The sequence below is a fragment of the Chiloscyllium punctatum genome, chromosome 20 (genome assembly GCF_047496795.1).
Source record: "Chiloscyllium punctatum isolate Juve2018m chromosome 20, sChiPun1.3, whole genome shotgun sequence".
Classification (NCBI taxonomy): domain Eukaryota; kingdom Metazoa; phylum Chordata; class Chondrichthyes; order Orectolobiformes; family Hemiscylliidae; genus Chiloscyllium; species Chiloscyllium punctatum.
The window spans coordinates 23,149,161-23,163,448 of record NC_092758.1 but is presented as its reverse complement, the minus strand read 5'-3'; the positions used below and the strand labels follow the sequence as shown (position 1 = coordinate 23,163,448).

General features: G+C 42.6%; 1 protein-coding gene across 3 annotated transcripts in view; it reads right to left on the bottom strand.

Moving 5' to 3' along the window:
- Window positions 1-14,288, bottom strand: part of tenm2a (teneurin transmembrane protein 2a) — a 2,790,214-nt gene that overhangs the window by 1,663,684 nt on the left and 1,112,242 nt on the right. The window lies entirely within an intron of this gene.

The window sequence follows — 14,288 nt, the reverse complement described above, 5'->3', positions numbered from 1 at the left end:
ACTCACCTATCTTGGCCTTTCATAACACCCAATACCAACCTATCCCATCTATTTATCACCCATAACTCCTCACACCACTTCTATGCCCGGAATGATATCTTTATAGCCCCAATGCCAACACAGTGCTAACTTGTGTAAGGTAATATCCCCACACCACTCTTTGTTCATCTCTCTTCATGTCAACACATCTCTTATCCTCAACTGGAATATTTCAGGGAGGTTTCTATAGAAAATGAATCTGGAAAATTAATAATGAAAATAGAGAGAGCAAAGGAGAATTGAACAGGTATTTTCAGCAGATGTCACGATAGACGGTACAAGTGACATGACAAAAATAGTTGTAAACCAGGACAAAAGATTTGAGTTATAAACAAGGGCTGGATAGGCTGGGACCTTTCTCTCTGGAGCGTAGGAGGTTGAGAGGTGACCCGATAGAAGTTTATAAATAATGAGAGAGATAGATAGAGTTCATAGTATTTGTCTTTTCCCTAGGATGGGGGATTTCAAGACTAGGGGGCACATTATGAAGGAGAGAGGAGAGAGATTTAAAAAGACATGAGGTCTTTTTTTTTAAGACAGTAGGAGGTTCACATGTGGAATGAACTTCCTGAGGAAGTGATGGATGTGGGTCCAATGTTGAAAAGACATTTGGAGTGCAGGTTCATAATTCCTTGAAAGTGGTGTCACGGGTAGATAGGATAGTCAAGAAGGCGCTTGTATGCTTTCCTTGATTGGTCAGTGCATTGAGTATAGGGGTTTGGAGGTCATATTGCAGCTGTATAGGGCATTGGTTAGGCTACTTTTGTAATATTGTGTACAATTCTGGTCTCCCTCCTTCGGAAGGACATTGTGAAATTTGAAAGGGTGCAGAAAGGTTTGCAAGAATGTTGCCAAGGATGGAAGGTTTGAGCTACAGGGAGAGGCTATTTTCCTTGGAGCATATAGACTGAGGGGTGACCTTATGGAGGTTTATAAAATCATGAGGGGCACGGATAGGATGAAGAGACAAAGTCTTTTCCCTGGGGTGAGGGAGTCCAGAACTAAAGGGCAAGGTGAGAGGGGAAAGATTCTGGATTAGTGGTGCTGGAAGAGCATAGCAGTTCAGGCAGCATCCAAGGAGCAGCAAAATCGACGTTTTGGGCAAAAGCCCTTCATCAGGAATAAAGGCAGAGAGCCTGAAGCTTGGAGAGATAAGCTAGAGGAGGGTGGGAGTGGGGAGAAAGTAGATAGAGTACAATAGGTGAGTGAGGGAGGGGATGAAGGTGATAGGTCAGGGAGGAGAGGGTGGAGTGGATCGGTGGAAAAGGAGATAGGCAGGTAGGACAAGTCCAGACAAGTCATGGGGACAGTGCTGAGCTGGAAGTTTGGAACTACGGTGAGGTGGGGGAAGGGGAAATGAGGAAACTGTTGAAGTCCACATTGATGCCCTGGGGTTGAAGTGTTCCGAGGCAGAAGATGAGGCGTTCTTCCTCCAGGCGTCTGGTGGTGAGGGAGCAGCGGTGAAGGAGGCCCAGGACCTCCATGTCCTCGGCAGAGTGGGAGGGGGAGTTAAAATGTTGGGCCACGGGGCAGTGTGGTTGATTGGTGTGGGTGTCCTGGAGATGTTCCCTAAAGCGCTCTGCTAGAAGGCGCCCAGTCTCCCCAATGTAGAGGAGATCGCATCGGGAGCAACGGATACAATAAATTATATTAGTGGATGTGCAGGTAAAACTTTGATGGATGTGGAAGGCTCCTTTAGAGCCTTGGATAGAGGTGAGGGAGGAGGCGTGGGCACAGGTTTTACAGTTCCTGCGGTGGCAGGGGAAAGTGCCAGGATTGGAGGGTGGGTCATAGGGGGGTGTGGACCTGACCAGGTAGTCTCAGAGGGAACGGTCTCTGCGGAAGGCGGAAATGGGTGGGGAGGGAAATATATCCCTGGTGGTGGGGTCTTTTTGGAGGTGGCAGAAATGTCGGTGGATGATTTGGTTTATGTGAAGGTTGGTAGGGTGGAAGGTGCGCACCAGGAGCGTTCTGTCCTTGTTACGGTTGGAGGGGTGGGGTCTGAGGGCGGAGGTGTGGGATGTGGATGAGATGCATTGGAGGGCATCTTTAACCACGTGGGAAGGGAAATTGTGGTCTCTAAAGCAGGACGCCATCTGGTGTGTTCTGTGGTGGAACTGGTCCTCCTGGGAGCAGATACAGCAAAGGCGGAGAAATTGGGAATACGGGATGGCATTTTTGCAAGTGGTAGGGTGTTGGAAGAGGCGTAATCCAGGTAGCTGTGGGAATCGGTGGGTTTGTAAAAAAATGTCAGTGTCAAGTCGTGTGGAATGTGTTGGTGAAGTTGATAAATTGCTCAACCTCCTTGCGGGAGCACGAGGTGGCACCAATGCAGTCATCAATGTAACGGAGGAAGAGGTAGGGAGTAGTGCTGGTGTAATTACGGAAGATCAACTGTTCTACATAGCCAACAAAGAGACAGGCATAGCTGGGGTCCATACGTGTGCCCATGGCTACCCCTTTGGTCTGGAGGAAGTGGGAGGATTTGAAGGAGAAATTGTTAAGGGTGAGGACCAGTTTGGCCAAACGAATGAGAGTGTCGGTGGAAGGGTACTGTTGGGGATGTCTGGAGAGGAAAAAATGGAGGGCTTGGAGGCCCTGGTCATGGCGGACGGAGGTTTGAAGGGATTGGATATCCATGGTGAAGATGAGGCGTTGGGGACCAGGGAAACAGAAGTCTTGGAGGAGGTGGAGGGTGTGGGTGGTGTCTCGAACGTATGTGGGGAGTTCCTGGACTAGGGAGGAATAGGACAGTGTTGAGGTAGATAGAGATGAGTTCAGTGGGGCAGGAGCATGCTGAGACAATGGGTCGGCCAGGGTGGTTAGGCTTGTGGATCTTGGGAAGGAGAAAGATTTAAAAGGGACCTAAGGGGAAACTTTTTCATGCAAAAGATGGTGTGTGCATGGAATGAGCTACCAGAGGAAGTGGTGGAGGCTGGTATAGTTACAACATTTAAAAAGCATGTGGATGGGTATATGAATAGGAAAGGTTGTGGATGGGTATATGAATAGGAAAGGTTGAGAGGGAAGTGGGCCAAGTGCTGGCAAATGAGATTAGATTAATTTAGGAAATCTGCTCAGCATAGACAAGTTGGACCAAAGGGTCTGTTTCCATGCTGTACATCTCGATGACTCTATGACATTTGGATAGATGCATGAATAGGAAAGGTATGGTGGAATATGGGCCAGGAGCAGGCAGGTGTGACCAGTTTCTTTTGGGATTATGTTCAGCATGGACTGGTTAGACTGAAGTGTCTGTTTCTGTGCTGTGTGACTCACGAGAATTTGGTACTGACCAAATTGTGGATCTGTGGATGACAAGTCCACAAGTGCTGATGGATTTCATTCTAGGGTCTTAAAATAAGTGAACAGTGAGATAACTGATACATTAGTACTAATTTACAAAACTCCTTTGACTTAGGGAACGTTCCAACAGATTGAAAGAGAGCTATGATGTAAGGCATTCATTCATCCACATTTTATTGTCATTTATTTTGGATATTTGGATTTTGAAGTGGTGGCATGTGGTGTTCTGTGTGTCTGAAGAGGTTTAATGGTCAACATTCGAGTACTTAGAGTCATAGAGATGTACAGCATGGAAACAGACCCTTCAGTCCTACCCTGTGATCTTTCTTTTTAAAATAATAGTACAAGAAAATTTATTTGGAATCCAGTGAGAATTTGTTTGCATGAAGTGAGTAAACAGTTCTCCATTAGGTTTTAGGTGGATCAATCCACAGATTTTTCTTGGCTTCAGGGGAACACTAGCAGCTTAGAAAACCCTTTTGGTTTCAAGTTTTGTTGAATGTGTCAGATATTCGCTCTTGAAGAATGTTATGAAATTAGTTTAGATTGAAAATCCCAGCTCAGACATGTCTGGTTAACAACCTGAAGGGTTATGAGAAAGCCTATGCTTAGTTTTGTAAAGACTCAAGGGAGAGGTATCAAATTTCTTAAGATGTGGAATTTAATTCACAGTTAATTTAAGCCCTCTGGATGTGATACAGAAATAAACTCTTTCTGTTGTGAGCACTAGAAAGGGGTGCTGTTGGGATTGATAGGATTTTTTTTACCATATGTATCAATATATTTATATATGTAAATGGTTTTGTTTATTCTATTTTATTTTATTTTCTTTTCTTTTGCATAATAAACTTCTGTTTCATAGTTAAAATCGAATGTTCAGCATTTCATGCTTGTGGTTCAGTGAAAGGCTAATCCATTAAAACCAAAATAAGAAAAAACAAAGTATGATCTATCAAGCTAGATTTTAGTATGGGATTTGACTTGTCCACCAGCATCTGTAGCCAGAATCATAATGTAGCAAACATACCTTCTTTATTCACAAAGGGAGGGAGACAGAGAGAAGGAAAATATCGGCTCTTAGTTTCACACCTGTCATCAGAAGAATGTTAGATGCTACTATGGAAGATGTTATGGTAGGGCACTTAGAAAGATTCAAAAGAAATCATGTTTAATCAATTTGTTGGAGTTCATGAAATGACATGATAAAAGGATGGATGAAATTTAATGTTCTGTACTTAGATTTCCAGATTATGGTACCATTGGATTAGGTACCATATCAAAGGCCTTGCAGAAAATAGTATCTTGCTTTTGGGGGTTACACATAGGCATGTGTAGATTGACCAGAGTAAGATTGGATGTGTTTTTTTTCTGGATGACAATGCATGATACGACAGAAAGGCAAGTGTAATTCAGCTAACCATGGCAATTAGGGAGGAACAATAACTATTAGCCTAACTAGAGACTCCTACATCACATAAACAAATGAAAGAAGTTGGTTTAGTTAGTTTTATGCAAAAGCAAACCTACACCTCATAATCCAATTATATGCTTATTATTCTGAAGGTACAAGAGTATCTGATTGAAAGGGTACTCTGGTTATCCACAAGAAATGCACCGAGGACAGATCCATTTTTATCAAATCTCCATTCCCTGGGTTCTACCCTCCAGGGACTCTCCTATCCAATTCCACTGGAGCCAGCTGATCATTTAAACAGACAGCTGCTTCCCGGAACCAGGGTATGTGTGACATACAAGCTTCCCCCCATTCTGACTCTCCAAAAGTGAGAGAAATTCTGTGTTCAAGGATAGAAGTTGGGAATTCCTTCTCCTCCCTCCAACCTTTTCACCACCCTGGAAAGATTGTGGTGAGAATCTGAACCATGCTATTTACAGAGAAAGGCAATCCCCTGAGATAATAAGCTGTTTCTGGCATCAACTGACTTTTTGTCTATGTATTTTATATACATGTTCCCTTGCTCTTCTAAATTCCCATCCACTTTGGATACCTTAAACAAATCCATTCATAACATTTAATGATTTTCAATCCCACAATCACATTTCCACTGCCAGCAGTCTGTATGTTATCAAAGTGAATAATCTTAAACTCCTATTCAATGCACATACAAGTTCATCATTCAATTCTTACAACTTCTCTGAGTCTTAATATTCATTGTGAGTTGTAGAGATGAACAGTGAACATGATATTGACTGCAAATGAAGCAAAGCTTTTTTTACCTAAGTGTAAAATGGAAGACCTGAGTTTTACCAATGCTTGGGGGGGAGAGAGGAGGTCAATGAAAAAATATAGAGCTACATTGTCCTGTCATCAGAGCAACTTCCCAGCAATGGAACTGGAAAAAGATTGGATTTCGTTGGGGAACGAAATCTCCCATCACTCCTTCGTCTGCCTTACGCATGACTCCAGATGCTCTTTGCCATTGGTATGACTGACTGGTCCACTCAGCTATTTCAGATTGCTTCAGAAAACTCAAAGGACTTCAGCAGTTCAAGAAGTCGAGTCACAATCAATATCTCAAGGGCCAATAAGGCAAAAATTGTAGGTCTTGGCAGGAACACCAAACATGAAAAAAAAGACAAAACAAAAACGTAACTGGCTGATCACTAGAGCAATCTGCTTGCTTTAGCAGCTTTGATTGGCTGGCAATATCAGGACCCTTCGAGGAGAAAGTGAGGACTGCAGATGCTGGAGATCAGAGCATGCTTTCCTGAAGGAGGGCTCATGCCCGAAACGTCGATTCTCCTGCTCCTTGGATGCTGCCTGACCTGCTGCGCTTTTCCAGCAACACATTTTCAGCAATATCAGGACCCTATCTATCATCTTTATTGTGAGTGTAGACCAATAGGCAGCCAATTCAGAGCAGGTCCAAATGCCAGCAAGTGAGGGCTCAGGACCTATTTGTTATCAAAGATCAATGTCTGTAATGGATGCATTTTCATTACAGCTTCTTGTAGTTGGGCTTTCATTCTGCAAATAAATGAGCCAAAATAAAGCAATAATTTGATTAGTTACTGGCAGTACAGAAAATTCTGATACTGAAACCTTTACAATCAGAAGCAGATGTTTCTTGCGCTCAACTGAAACAAGATGCCAGCAGTGTGAATGGAGATGAGATGGACACACAGTAGCTATGATTTCCTGATCCACTTACACCATGAAGTCCATTTGTCTTGGCACTGAGCAGTACACAATGTCTGGCATAATCATTTTGTTGTCAAATTTATTATTCACAACAATCTCAGGGCAGATGGGTGCAGTTGGATGATGGAAATTTTGTTAAAAAGAGAGGATTTAACAGGAAAAAAAAAGGCATCATCAGCAATGCAATGATGCGTTCCCACCAATCCTGTCATCCCCTGCAAATAATACCTTAGCTTCTACAAAACAAAAGCACAGAACTGAACAGTGTAATTATTCCATTCGGGCCATGTAAATACTGTGCATTCCCATCACACCAATCTCAATTTAGTTGTATGCTGACAAACATACAGCTATTTTTCCCAGGAAACGTTATGCCTGTTGAGGATTTCAATAAATTGCAGATGAAAACTTGCCAATTTGCAATTTATTACCCTACAGCCCATTGAACCAGGTAGTCAGCAACTTAAATGTAACAATGAACAGAGAGCATATACGTTATAGAAAAGCGATTTGTGCAGAGTCCTTGGGGGAAACCTGGCCTCAATTTGTTGTACTTACTTACAGTGCAAAAAGAAAACAGATAATTGGGCAAGGTTTTGCGCCTCAGTCATGATTTTGTGTTTAAGTTTTGTAAGGGTTGTGAATTCTGCACAATGAAAGGGGATAGGCTGAAAATCAATCCATTCAGATTCCATGAAATGAGATTAAGTAGAGCAGAACTGCTGCAAAGAAACCAAGGTCTGTTTAGTTGTGGATTGAGTCAACTCACCTGTTGCCTCAAATTTTGAAATTCTCATTCAAATTGTTTCTTGCCATCACCTCTGCCCATGTCTGTAACCCTTGTAACTGACTTTTCAACCCACCACGAACTCTATGCTCCTCCACTTCTGCTTTTGCATTCTTGATTTCCTCTTCTCAACCATTGTTACTTATGCTCTCAGCCTGCATAGTAATCAGACATCAGCAGAATATGTAATGATGATGTATAATGAGACAGCAACTCCACCAGAGTCTAACAGAATGTGGGTACTTATCATGCTGTAAACAAAGAGATTTAAGGACTCAATAAGCAGTACTTGCGAGACTAAAACTCACTAGGCCTCATACAGTCAGTTTTGCTATAATGTGTAGGTCAGTTCTTGTGCAATCTCATGTTATAAGAAACTTGCTTAATATCAGCACCATTTAAACTAATGGGTCCGGAATCGCATAATAATGAACACCCATTTTAAAAGTTTGTGCTTTCGAAACAGTGTCTCCAATTCATCAATTGTGTTACAATGAATTCACGTTAACGAAGCGTGCACTATCGCATAACCCAGTATGCATTACAAAACATAGCATTCTTGACCCTAAGATTTGGAACTCCTTTCAGGCTATCTGTTTAACTACACTCCATGTCATCTATCCATATACTTCATTGTGTGGCTTTTATTTCTGATAATGTGCAGGATATCTGACAGCTTGTTGTTCATGTTTTAGTTACAAGCACATTTGGATTGAAAAAAACTTTTTCTATTCTGTCCTCTTTGCAATCCCGGCTCTTCCCACAATGTTCTTCATCTCCTTACCTTGCCTTCTTCTGCTATCATTGATTTCTTCACAGATATGGTCTCACAGTGTTAGATACCCTTTGCCATTGTTTATACATAGGTTGGAATAGTATTTATGGGTTCTTGAGAGCAAACAAATCACTCCACACCCAAATACTTCCAGAATGTGTTGCGAACTGTTGTTTGAAATTTTGTTCACAGAATATGAGTCTTGTTAGCTCGCTCAGAAATGATTGTACATTCCTAATTTCCCTTGAGAAGATGATAGTGAGCTGCATTTTTGAATTACGATCAGCAGTGTGATGTCAGCCCATTCACAGTGCCAATGGAATGGGAGCACCAGGATGTTGATCCAATGACAGTGAACTTCCAAATCAGAATGGTGTGTGGCTTGAAGAAGAACTTGCAGTTGGTGGTATTTCCATGCCAATGATACCTTTGTTCTTCCAGGTGGTAGAGGTTGTGGATTTGGAAGATGCTGTCCAATGAACATTGGTGAGTAGGTGCAGTGCATTTTGTAGGTGGGTTTGGATGCCGAGTCAGGAGGTGAGCTCTAACGATTCTCTAGAAGTCGGTGAGAGTCTTTGTGGACAAACCAAATTTCCTTAGCCTCCTGAGGAAGTAGAAGAATTATTGTACTTTCTTGACCTGCACATCAATGTGGGTGGACCAGGACAGATTGTTGCTGATCATCACTCCTGGGAACTTGATGCTCTCGACCATCTCCACCATTGATACATAGACGGACCCTCCACTCTACTTCCTAAAGTCACTGACCAGCTCCTTCATTTTGATGATGTTGAGGAACAGATTTTTGTCTTTACACCATGTTGTTAAGCACTCAATCTCTTTCCTGTACTCTGTTTCGTTTTTGTTGGAGATCCAACCTGCAATGGGTGGTGTCATTAGCAAACTTATAAGTGGAGTTGGGGTGAAATTTGACCACACAGTCATGAGTGTATAAGGAGTCAGTAAGGGGCTGAGTACAGAGCCTTGTGAGACATCACTGTTGGGGATTATAGTGGAGGAGGTGTTGTCGCACATTCTTACTGATTAAAAAGAGTAAAGAACAAAGAAAATTTACAGCCTAGGAACAGGCCCTTTGGCCCTCCAAGCCTGAGCTGATCCAAACTGTCTAAACTGTCACCCAATTCCTAAGCATCTGCTCCCCACCTACTGTCCAGACGCATCTTAAATGAATCTACCATGTCTGGCTCTACTACTACTGCTGGCAACGCATTCCAGATACCTACCACCCTCTGTGAAAAGTATTTGCCATGTGTATCCCTCTTAAATGTTTCACCTTGAATGCATGACCCCTTATTATTGAATCCTTCACTCTGGGAAAAAGCTTGTCTCTATCTACCCTGTCTATACCCTTCATGATTTTGTAGACCTCAATCAGGTCCCCCTTCAATCTCCTTTTTTCTAATGAAAACAAACCTAACCTACTCAACCTCTCTTCTTAGCTAGCACCCTCCATATCAGGTAACATCCTCATAAATCTTCTCTGCATCTCTCCAAAGTAGCCATATCCTTTTGGTAATGTGGCAACCAGAACTGTACACAGTATTCTAAATGCGGCTGAACCACCTTTGTGTACAATTTTAACATGACCTGCCAGCCCTTATACACAATACTCCGTCCGATACCATATGCCTTCTTGACCACTCTATCCACCTGTAAAGCAACCTTCAGGGTACAATGGACCTGCACTCCCAGAACTCTCTGCTCATCAACATTTCCCAAGGCTCTTCCGTTTACTGTATAATTTGCTCTAGAATTAGACTTCCTAAAATGCATCACCTCACATTTGCCTGGATTGAACTCCATCTGCCACTTCTCCGCCCAACTCTACAGTCTATCTATATTCTCCTGTATTCTTTGACAGTCCGTTATGCTTTCAGCTACTCCACCAATCTTCGTGTCATCTGCAAACTTGCTGATCATACCAACAGTGCCCTCCTCCAGATCACTTATGTAATCACAAACAACAGTGGCCCCAGCACTGATCCCTGTGGAACACCACTGGTCACTTCTCTCCATTTCAAGAAATTCCTTTTAACTACCACTCTCTGTCTGCTGTTGCTCAACCAGTTCTTTATCCAACTAGCTACAACATCCTGCACACCATGTGGCTTCAGTTTCTCTCTTAGTTTTCCATGGGACACCTTATCAAATGCCTTACTAAAGTCCTTGTATACGACATCTACAGCCCTCCCTTCATCTATCAACTTGGTCACTTCCTCAAATAAGTCTATTAATGGGTAAGGCATGATCTTCCCCATACAAAATCATGTTGCCTATCACTAATAAGCCCATTCTTTTCTAAATATAAATAGATGTTATCCCTCAGTACCTTCTCCAGCAACTTTCCTACCACTGATGTCAAGCTCACTGGTCTGTAGTTACCCAGAATATCCCTACTACCCTTCTTATACAGAGGGACAATATTGGCAACCTTCCAGTCCTCCGGCACCTCACTTGTTTTTAAGGATGCCACAAAGATATGTGTCAGGGCCTCAGCTATTTTCTCTCTCGCCTCCCTCAGCAACCTGGGATAGATCCCATTCGGTCATGGGGATTTGTCCACTTTATTAACCTCTAGCCTACCACATCTTCCCTACTTATGTCAATGTGATCCAGACTAATCAAGCTTCTATCTGAAATCTCAGCATTCATCATGTTCCTCTCCTCAGTGAACACTGATGTAAAGTAATCATTTAGAATCTCACCCATTCTCTCAGATTCAACACACAGCCTTCCTTCATTATCCTTTAGGGGGTCAGTACTTTCTCTAGTTACCTATTTGCTTCTTATATAAGAATAAAATGCTTTGGGATTCTCCTTAATTCTGCTCGCTAAAGCTACTTCATGATCCCTTTTAGCCCACTTGATTCCTCATTTAAAACTGGTCCTATTCAGTCCATGATTGTAGTCAATGGGTTAGGAAGTCAAGGATCCAGTGAGAGAAGGTAGAGCCAAGACCTATATCTTGGAGTTTGGAGATTAGATTGTTTGGAATTATGGTGTTGAAGGTGGAGCTGTAGTCAATAAAATGGAGCCTGACCCTTACTATCTAGATGTTCCAGGGATGTGTAGGGCCAGGGAGATGGTGTCTGCTGCGGACCTGTTACACTCGGAGGTGAATTGTAAAGACTCGAATCAATCTGGTAGGCTGGAGTTGACGTCTGCCATCACTAACCTCTCAAAGCACTTGATAATTATGGAGGTCAGAGCCACCAGGCAGTAGTCGTTGAGGCACGCTGCATGATTTTCTTTTGGCACTGGGATATTGGTGGTCTTCTTGAAGTGTATGAGGACTTCAGATCAAAGTAAGGAGAGGTTAAAGATGTCAGCAAATACCTGACAGCAGGTCTGCCCAGGATCTGAGTGCATGGTCGGGCCAGTTGTTTTTCCTGGGTTCAATCTCAAGAAGACGAATCCAATGTCTGCCGTGGTGACTGTGGGTATCGGTGCATCTGAAGCTGTTGCGACTGGGTGACATCCTTTCTCCGGCCTTCTGTTCAAAGCCTGTGTCAATGTAAGTGTATAGGCAAAAGTGAGGACTGCAGATGCTGGAAATCAGAGACTAGATTAGAGTGGTGCTGGAAAAGCACAACTGGTCAGGCAGCATCCGAGGAGCAGGGCAATCAATGTTTCGGGCAAAAGCCCTTCATTGGTAAATGTATGTCAATGGGCTTTGGTACTCGTGTAGAAGTCATGATTTGAACATTATTGTGCTGTGAAGGTCAAAGTTGAAGAACCACCCACTAGTCACCCCTGCATTACAGGAAAGGTTTATCTCTTTACCTGATTGCAAGAAGCCAGCTATCAGACAAACCAAGCAAAAATAAACAGGACAAGAGAATTTTAATCAAAAGAGAATTTTAATCAACCTGAAAAGCCAAGAACTGCAAACATTGACTGCATGGCCACCAGCTTTCCATTATCTACTCTTCATGAATGACCAAGAGACTGAATCATAAATCTTTTAATTTTTTATCTTTTATTGTACTGATTTGTCCTTTCTAATTTGGATGTGTAGATTGCATTACTATTTCTTCTCATGTTAAGTAACTAATAAACTCCCTCTTAATGAGTTCAAACAAATCTGGTTAAATTGGCTCCATTTATAATGTGAATCCATTTGCTCTGGCAGAAACGTATTCACAAATGAGTAGTTTCTTTGTAAATTAACCTTGTTGCAGACAACCAAGAGGATGGGTAAATATTGAAGAGGAGCCAGTTCATCCCTCCTCACCCAGGGGCTTGACAATTTAGAGTATCTCTAAACTGACACTGTAATTACTTGGACAATTCATCCAGGGGCTGATCATGTTAATTAATGCCACACTCAGTTAGATGACTCGAGCTGTCACTCACACTTCTTAAGTTCAAGCTTAATTGGAGTCGCAGGTAGGTAGGATAGTGAAGAAGGCGTTTGGTATGCTTTCCTTTATTGGTCAGAGTATTGAGTACAGGAGTTGGGAGGTCATGTTGCGGCTGTACAGGACATTGGTTAAGCCACTGTTGGAATATTGCGTGCAATTCTGGTCTCCTTCCTATCGGAGAGATGTTGTGAAACTTGAAAGGGTTCAGAAAAGATTTACAAGGATGTTGCCAGGGTTGGAGGATCTGAGCTACAGGGAGAGGCTGAACAGGCTGGGGCTATTGTCGCTGGAGCATCGAAGGCTGAGGGGTGACCTTGAAGAGGTTTACAAAATTATGAGGGGCATGGATAGGATAAATAGGCAAAGTCTTTTCCCTGGGGTCAGGGAGTCCAGAACTAGAGGGCATAGGTTTAGGGTAAGAGGGAAAAGATATAAAAGAGACCTAAGGGGCAACTTTTTCACGCAGAGGGTGGTCCGCGTATGGAATGAGCTGCCAGAGGATGTGGTGGAGGCTGGTACAATTGCAACATTTAAGAGGCATTTGGATGGGTATATGAATAGGAAGGGTTTGGAGGGATATGTGCCGGGTGCTGGCAGGTGGGACTAGATTGGATTGGGATATCTGGTCGGCATGGACGGGTTGGACCGAAGAGTCTGTTTCCATGCTGTACATCTCTATGATTCTATGACTCTAAGCTCTTTTGCCTATGTTTGGACAAAGACTGTAATAAGATCAGATGCTAAGTGTCCTTGGTGGAACTCAAACTGTGGATCAGTGAGCAGGTATTTTTAAAAAAAAGCATTGGAGAAGCTTAGCAAGTATGGCAGAATCTGGCAGATGTTGATAGCAGAATAAAGGTCAGCTGGAATTGAAGGTGAAAACCTGAAAACAAGCTAGAGACACAGGGTCAAAGGGAAAAATGTATCAAAATGGAGGACAAAGTTTATGATCGGAAGTTGGTGAACTCAGCGTTGAGTCCAGAATGCTGTAAAGTATTTAATAAAAAAATGAAATACAATTCCTCTTGCTTGCATTGGGCTTCAACAGAACACTGTAACCAACCCAGGACAGAAATCTGAGCACAAGATCAGCCTGGTATATTGAAATGAAACACTAAAAGGAACATTCTCTCTCTGACCTCCTGGTCCACTCCTCTATCAATCTCATCATTGCCTTCTAAAGCAGCTTCCTCATTCCAATGCAGGAAGAGTAATATTTTCTTTTTTTATATTCTCTATCCTCACTGTTCAAAGCTCGAAACACTTACTTCAGGTGAACATTATTATGATCTTGTCTGATATTTGTAAGTCAAGATGCAATTTCCTCAACATTGATGACACCATCTTCTGAGACAATGACTAGTTTTCTGACCACCTTCACTCAGTACGTATGTATAACCCTGACCTTGTGAGATACATAAGACAATTGCCACTTCAAATTCTGAGGGGGGAGTCTTCCCAGGTACTGCATGATGGGGGCACAAGTGAGAATTACTTGAGATTGGCAGTGAGGTTCTTCACCATCAAGTCCCGATTTCCAGTGAAGTGTTGAATGGTGTGATGGGATTTTCATTCATTAGCAATTAGAGGCCTACTTACGTGTAACAGCAAACCTGATTATTCTCATTAGTATATAATCTAACCTCATTGATATTATTGTTTTCCATTCTCTCACCAGTTGGACTGAAACTAAATGGTGACAATTCACAACAAAGAAGTCAGGATGGTAACTTAGTGAATTCAGCTTGCTCATTTGGATCTTCATCAGTCACCACACCTCAGGGCATGCTCGTTGGGCAGTGGCCTCACACACTCCTTCCAGTTCCCTCTGTAAAG